Genomic DNA, 8896 nt, shown 5'->3' with positions numbered 1-8896 from the left:
TTCGACTATTCGCAAGGACCTTTGGTGCAAACTTTGACTTTCGGGACTGTGCTCTCGCCTCGATTTTGGGCAAACGGCACGCATCCTTCCAGTTCAGTGTGACTTCAAGTCGTTGGAGTCCGTCGAGACTTTGGTGAGAGTTTTGTAAAACCAAAATAGAGATCGGAACAAGTCGTTAAGGTTCGGGTTTCACCCCTATCTTAACAACTTTGTTCATGTTTTGATAAAATAGAGAAGAAGAAAATATGCGTTAAAGTACGGATTTCACTCCTGATTCAACGCAAATTCTCCTGTTTAAAGATGAAAATGCGGGTCGAACAAGCGATTTGGTCGAGAGTTTTCGGTTTTCACACCTAATCTCGACCCGATCACTCATTCATTTTGAAAGTAGCGTGCAGTGATAGTGTAGCGTTCAGCGAGAATAGCGAGTAGTAGTAAGTAAGCTTGTACAAAACCCATACAGGGTATGCACAAGTCGGTATGTTGGTACTTAACTATAGACTAGGTCGTTTCTAAGACATCGACCTGGACTAGGTCGAGTCTTGCCTAATTCCCTATAGTTATGGCTCTGATACCAATCTGTCACACCCCAACCGATGGCGGAAACATCGGGGTGCGGCACTGAGTGAAACAGATTGTCCAGGAGAATCCATAACAACTATTAGTTATAATATATTAAAGGTTCATGTCCCATACCACAAACATATAAAATAAAAACAGTTATTACAGACAATGTTCTCAAAGACAAATTATCCATTCCGACAACTCAGATTTCTTGAAATTGTTTATTTGTTTCTAGACTCTTCCTAACTCGATTCCACATAGCAAGCATCCTAGCAGATAGCATCCTAAACACCTGTCATATACGTTAAAATAAAGGTCAATACACATAGTGTAAAGGTGAGCATACAAGTTTAATAGATATAATAGAGTTCGAAATCGTTTACGCATAACCAGCATGTAACATGTATAAAGTGAAGGCTAGTAGGTTATCGACAAAGAAATATGCACAGACGTGACTGCGAGTTGTAGAATGCACAACACATATCCCCACTGGAACACGTGAAGTAAAGCCCTTAATAACCCCTGTCCATGACAGGTGCTGAGTCCAAACTATAGTACTATCGTTGCTAAGGTGTCAGGCAACAATCACTGTGTTAACATAACATACAAGCATTCATCGAATAACATGTAGCATGCAATAACGGTCAGCGTATAAATAGTGTTGCATTGTGTGTCGATTGTGATTTGAATATAGATAACGTATGTAACACCCAAAAGTGCGTAAAGCAAAAAGGGATCGAGTATACTCACAAATTGTGTTTAACAAGTAAACACTCTCTTGGACTGAAGGGAGCGCTGGAAGAGATTAGCCTGAATAGTTAACGATTGCATAAACGATAAGCGGCGCGTAAAACGGTGCAAAATTAACAAGTGTCGGATGGTAATCCGATCGGATGGCAATCCGATCGGATGGCCAGTCGATCGGATGTCAATCCGTTTGGATGGTCATCCAATCGGATGGCCATTCGATTGGATTAACATCTCGTTTGGTAATGATGTGTTTGTGTATGATGGTTTGCCTTTTGAAGTTTTCGTTGTAGCATTTTTGAAAACAGAGAAGTATATCTCTACCCTTAAGGTCGATCGATCAAACGGCAGTTCGATCGGGTGACGATCCGTTCGGCGAGGTATTTTTCAGAGAACAAGTTCACAGCAGTGTTGTCACTCGATCGGATGGTCTACCGATCGGGTGGCAATCTGTTAGAACTGCATATGCATTGAACATGTTGAAAATTGTTTAAGTGTTGAAGTCCCAAACGTCACATGGTAGGATGGTCGTTCGATCGGATGGCAATGCGATCGGACGGCAATCCGTTCCACGTTCACATCTTTGATAAGTTGAAACAAAAAGTTTAAGTGTGGAACCAAGTGCAAGTCGATCGGATGGTTGTCTGATCGGATGGCAATCCGATCGGACGGCAATCCGTCCCAACAACCTGATCGTCTTTGACCCTTGATTGTTTTGAAAGTTTTGTAGTTTTGATCGAGACGGTGTGACAACGTGCTAAACAACAGAAACCCCATCAAGACTCAAGTGATCCGATCGAACAGGAATCACCCTAGTCTGATCAGTCAACTGTTCGAGACGACGGTTCATGCTTAACCCGAAATCGGTTATCTCTTAGATAGAATTCAGATCTTGAACTAACACATCGCTAAGAAAGAGTAGAAGGTCAGAACTAGCTTCGTATCTATCGGTATTGAGTGCATTGAGTGTAAAGAGTTGAAAGAAAGTAGAAAACCATCTTTCAATCCTTTTAACCATGAATCTGTGTAGATCTATGCGAAATCGTTGCTAATTCATGTGGAAATCCTTCGGATCTGAGTTGTTCTTGGTGGAATGAGGCCAATACTTGAAGCTCATAAGAACTCCATGATGACATCATCCTAGAACACCTCAAATCCATTGATTTCACGGTTAAAAGTTGAGATTCAAAAGAGAAAATGTTGAAGAAGTGCGTGTAGATCATAGAAGTACAAGATTTAGGTTGGAAACTTACAAGAATCACGAGAAATCGAGAGAAATGAGAGCTTGAGTGCGGCTAGTCGAGTAGAGAGCTGTCACATCATTTGTGATGTGACAGGAGGGTATTTATAGGGTTTCCCAAAAAGAAAGTGCATAAGGTCGAGTGGGTCACCGATCGGGTGACACTCCGATCGGGTTCCGATCGGATGGCAATTCGATCGGTTGGCCATCCGATCGAGTGGTCACTCGATCGAGTGGCTCCGACGTTTTGAGTTTCGATGTTTCGTTTCGTGCGTTGGGTTTTACGATGCGTTTCGAGTGAGTTTGCGATACGATAGTATTAAACAACAATTAACCTAAGCATCGCTCACTATATCTAACATACAATCATCCGAAATAACTGGCGTTTAGCGTTTGCGATTCGATTGCGGTAGAGTTGCAATTGATTAATCACCACAACACATAAACATAAATAAACATACACAAGTAACACGTAAGTAGCACACACACGTAAAACAATATCCAGAACGCATAATTCGGGTTGCGAATGCGATTGCGATGTGATAAGCGATAAAGCGATAAAACATGCGATAAATATCGATTAAACCTCGATTATTAACATGTACTCCACATAATACAACTAATGCGATAAAATAAATAGATTATCTACAAGTTAAAGAAGTCAAAACAGGAGTTGAGCAAGGAGTGACAGATCGCAATTAGCAATCTTTTCTTCCTTTGACTTCAATCTTGACTTTGACTTTAACTTTCGAAACACGGGGTGTTACAATTTATCATTACCATTCATGATTTATATAGTGTTAATTTGCATTTTGAACACATAGAGTATTAAGAGGCTCAAAATAATGGTTGCAACTGGTTGCCTATTTCTAGTTATCTAAGTTGCAATGCCAAGAACAACATATCATCATTGCCAACATAAACCAATCTAATTACAACTTGCAAAGAATAACCAAAAAATGATTACTTAACATGTCAAATCCACATAGCGATAATAAAAACCATCAAATAAACACATTAACATCTGAGATGATACCAAGCTCATCTTCATCAACTTTTGAAAGCCATAGGACAACCCCGAACAAACACCGGTGGCACACATAAAGAAAAAAGAGGCCTAAGTTATGAACCAGTGACAAAGGCCAACAACAAATAAAATACCAAATAACCATAAAGTAGAACACCCAAAAGTGCAAAATACCAACAAAGCACGAAGTACAACAACATGAAACTCAACATCGTTACAGATTAATATTGTATAAACATAAATATCCGAAAGACAAAAGATCTCATTTGCCTTGCGTAGGCTCAGACTCTTGGTTGCACCTTATGTGATTGCTCGTTTCAAGCACAACTGCCACACAAAGAATTAATCATTATCGCCTAAGCCGCGAACACCGAACATGGCTCAACAACGCATCACAACTCATACATTTCTAAGTTTTCCAACAAACAGTCCACAGTCTCTAAACTTCCTTTCCCACGCCAAGAATTGATCACCAATGCCTAACTCATGCACAATTGACAAAGCTCATCAATGCATCCAATGCATCGTGATTTTAAAAGCAAAAAATAACCAACTAACAGTTGTTTAACAAATGCCACATAAACATAATATTCAACATCCCAATCAACCACAAACTATCATCATAGAACATAGGCTTTCGCAAAGGACCAAGAGGAACAACGAAACCTCTCAGATGAACTTGCAATCATCGTTATCAAACGTACAACAAGCCGAAACAATTATAGACATTGCATCGTTTCCCATAACCAAACATAATAACATCTCGGATGAACTTCTGTTCATTGTCATCGAGTGTATAGCAAGTCGAAACCATTGCCCAAACAAAAGCACAACAAACATGTCACCTTCATCAACCTTTTTAAAACCCAACACTGACAATCACAACATCTAAAGGCTAAATTCAAACCAACAAATGAAAATAGCATATCAACAAACATCTAAATCAATAGACATTAGTCAAAAACCCAACAACTCAAACAACCAAGAGTCCGCTTCATCGGCCTTTCTAAACCTAAAACAGACGATGACAACATCTAAAGTCAAAACACAAACCAACAGGGCAAAGAAAAAACAAATCAAACTATCCAAAGCAAACGATGTTAGCCCGAAAACTACCAAATCAAACAACCACAACCACTAATTGGAAACCCACCAAATCAAACGACCACAGCCACCTACCTTTGATCATCAGAGATAAGAGCGGTACCCGGAGGAGAACGAAAAGAAAGAGATAGATAAGAGAAAAAAGTGACGGTGGGTTAGGGTTTAAAAACCTCAAACCAACATCGGTGGCACAAAGAAAAGAGGCCCATGTGCCTAACAAAAAATAAAATACGAAATAACCACAAAGTACTAACACCCAAAAGCACAAATTACACACAAAGTATAAAATACAATAGTCTGAAGCATAGCAATATTGCAAATTATAACTATATAAATAATTGGTGATGAATGAATGAATGAATCTAGATTTACAATTGATTAACTTTTGAGTTTATAATTCCAATTGTTAAAGTTGATCGATTTTGATATAGTTTAGATTGACGATTTCACTTGGCATATCATTTTTCGTTGTATTAAAATCACATTATGTATAAAAACACTCAAGCTCAATTCACGGTGTAAATTCATAAACTTGAACACCAAACAAAGAACCTCAATAATTTTGTGAACCATTTAAAGTTGATAAGATCAATCCTGCCTTTTAAACAACATGAGATGTCTATGTTGCCTCACAAAAGAACTAGACCAAATGGAGGACCAACAGTTGCTTTAAACATAAAGTGTCTCAAATTCTTTATAGTATATATGAAATACAATTCGAAGAAATAGAAAATCATATCATGATTGATTATTCATCAATTGTCGAATCCAGAAAAAATTAAAGGTGAAACATTTTAAAGAGCTTGATTTAATTATAACTCTTAAATGTAAAATATAAAAACAACGTTCATTATGTACCTTTTGTTCTTATGACAGAAACATATAATCTTAAGAGGCTACATACAAAATTTAACATAACGTTTTATATTTTAGGATGAGAGGCATAAATTAAAAATTAAAAAATGGCATCATGCCTATCCAATTACTTTTATAAGTATACCACCCTAATTTATATATATTAACTTTCAGAAAATACAGCCAAATTTTGTTCAAGTTATATACATGCAAGAAGATTCAGTGTAAGACATAAAACAACACTATGTGGGTTGAGGTTAGTAGAAAGAAAACATAGTGGAATAGATAATAATTGAGTGAAAAAGGAACAAGTATATGAGCATGTTCAATTTTGGCTACTCTCCATGGAAAGCCTGTCAAGAAACCACTAACTTTCTACAATCAAAGGATAGGAGAAACAAGTACACACCCAATTCGTGAATCGTTTCAATTCGAGGGCAATCTTTTTTGTGTCTAGTCGCGTTACAACACGTGGACGCGCCTTTTATTTTCTGGCACAAGAGCACCTCATATCTTTTTAGAGTCTTTCATTTTGTACTTACTCTTATTTCATGTTCATACCCCTTTAGCATTACCATAATAGCATTATAGTCTTCATGATCATACACTCAACTTAGTGATCAAAAGCAATATAATTAGCGAAAGAAATAAAACACTGAAGTAGCGTTCGTTTCATGGAATGGAATGGAATGGAATTAGGAAGTTTTTCTTTGTAAAATTGATCTTGGTTGGGGGAGGGAGGAATTTGAAATCCCATGAATTTCTTTAATCAATGAAATTTGTGACTATTTTAACATTCCATTCCATTCCTTCATTAGAGTGAAGGATTTCTAAGGAATGTTGAAATAGTCACAAATTTCATTGATTAAAGAAATTCATGGGATTTCAAATTCCTCCCTCCCCCAACCAAGATCAATTTTACAAAGAAAAACTTCCTAATTCCATTCCATTCCATTCCATGAAACGAACGCTACCTGAGAGTTTCTAAATTTGACAGGTTTAGTGAAAGTAACACCATAGATAGATGTACAAATTCTGTTAAACATTGATTTACGTGTTTTAGACTAAAAAGGAAAGTAACAAAAATTGACAAATCTTATTGATGAAATTGGAGCATTTAGTCAATGAATTCACTTCTGGCAGTTGGGTCAAGACATTTTTTTCACTAGTCATGGGCCCCGTAACTCCATTCATAACCCAAGTTATGCCCAATTAATGGTTACTAGTTAAGTCTTTTCTGTCGTATTATCCACTATCGAGCTGGTTAATGTAAAATTTTGCTAACTCCTTTGGTCAGTTCCTCATCAATTATAGTGACCAAAAACCTAGAAATGTGTGCAAATCTTTTGAAAATGCTGAGAGTAACTTAACATAACATACTAACATGCACTAATCAATCCCAAGGTTCATTTGGAAAAGAAAAAGGTGTAAGACCTTTTTTTAACCAATAAGAAGGCAAAAGTACATACCTCAATGAGAAGATTGAAGAGTCTGTCAAGTGAAAAAAGATGAGCATAATATTAATTCAAACCTTTAACCCTTTACTTTAACAGACTAAAAGTAAAGTGAGTGAAAGCACAATGATTAAGTCTCAATTACTAAATTCTGTCTGACATGCATGGCATAACATAAGTTTGGTTTAGTTGCTAGCTAGCAATACTATAATAATGTCACTCTTTAGCTTCAAGTCAAAGATAACAACAAAGGCATACGTACGATTGAAATCATTGAGGTCACAAATACTGTCTTTACCATGATTTAAATTGTTTGCATAAATTTTATCGATGCGGAACTCTATCATACTCACCACTCAGTTTCATGTATCTCATCAAATTTTCGACGCTTCCTTTTTCGCAAAGTTTTAAGCTGAAATCATCTACTTTCCTTTTTTTTAAAAGTTTGTGACGTGGCGCTGATAGAGACAAGTGAGCTAGAAAGTGAGCCAAATTAATATGGGCATCAAGTTCGCTAATTCAGGAGTTACCCGTTCATAAGTGATGGAAGTAATGGTCGAAAATGTCTCAACATGTCATACACTTGAACAGGTAGACATATGCGGTTTGCCTTATTTCTTCATATGGAACTTCGATTTCAAATTACATGTTTTTCTCGATTTTAGTGATTTTAATTTATTAATCTACTAGTTTATATAATATGTTAATTTAAACCATAGATTGGAACCTTTGAAACACATGCCAAATTTATAACTTTATTATAAAAGTGAGTTTGATATTTTTTTTTCCATTCAATAATATATATTTCATGTGCCAAGAATATTATTTTATTCTATCTCTGTTTGTATTATATTTATGTATTTTCATAAGGAAAACATACACATCATACATATGACTTAAGGAACACTAAACACCACCCCAGGCCTAACTCGTCTAATAGGCTAACACTAATTACACCGTTACATACATTATTATGCGCGTTCCAAGTTAAAATGGAAGTCGTTGGACATTACAGGGTGTAACGCTTTGGTGAAGATGTTAGTACGTTGATATTGAACCGGGTTGGTTGAAACATATAACAACACTGATATTGTCGCAGCATACAATACTGTCATTATTAAAGACAACTTACTAACACGTCACACATTTTTTTAAAACATGTGCAAAGTCGAAAGTTACGATTTTCATTGGACGAGTGTGAACGCGTCATAACATGTTCATCCCAGTATAAGACACTAAGACATGGAACCATGTTTCCACTCATATCTGACTTACACCGCGGTTAAAAAAATATGAAACCATGTTTATCCAACTTGTATAGGAGCAATGATTACCTAATTAAGAATTCCCATTTTTTAATGTAAGACATGGTCCATGCACCCGTTATGGTCTTTCTGGTTGATCACGCCTAAGACCATGCGTAATGGGGCGTTTTTTGTAAATTTTTTTGCCCGAAAACGCCCTATAACGCCCCACCCCCCATTACATGGGGCGTTATAAGGCAAAATTTTTGAAAAATAAAAGGTGCCGGCGTTTTGAAGAAAACGCCCAAAACTCTTGCATGGGCTGACATGTACATGGGCTAGACCAATAGAAAGGGACCAAGTGGGGCTGACATTTGATTTCCTTTTTTTTTTTTTTTTTTTATGATTGAATGGGCATTATGGGGCATTATACCCACTACACCACTTTTGCTATAATGCCCCCTTGCTGACTAGGACGCCACGTGTCGTATAATGCCCCATGGTGGGGGCATTATAAGGTTCTACCACTACACATGGTCTAACAACATTATTTATTAACAAGTCACTTGGTTTCTTGTGTTGTGACAGTAGTGTCAATGATCTTGTCCCCTACTAGCTGGACCTCAGTGGCTCAGTTCAAGCAGGAGTTCATCTTATGAAC

Source organism: Helianthus annuus, chromosome 7 (assembly GCF_002127325.2).
Source record: "Helianthus annuus cultivar XRQ/B chromosome 7, HanXRQr2.0-SUNRISE, whole genome shotgun sequence".
NCBI lineage: Eukaryota > Viridiplantae > Streptophyta > Magnoliopsida > Asterales > Asteraceae > Helianthus > Helianthus annuus.
This window is presented reverse-complemented; position numbering follows the sequence as displayed.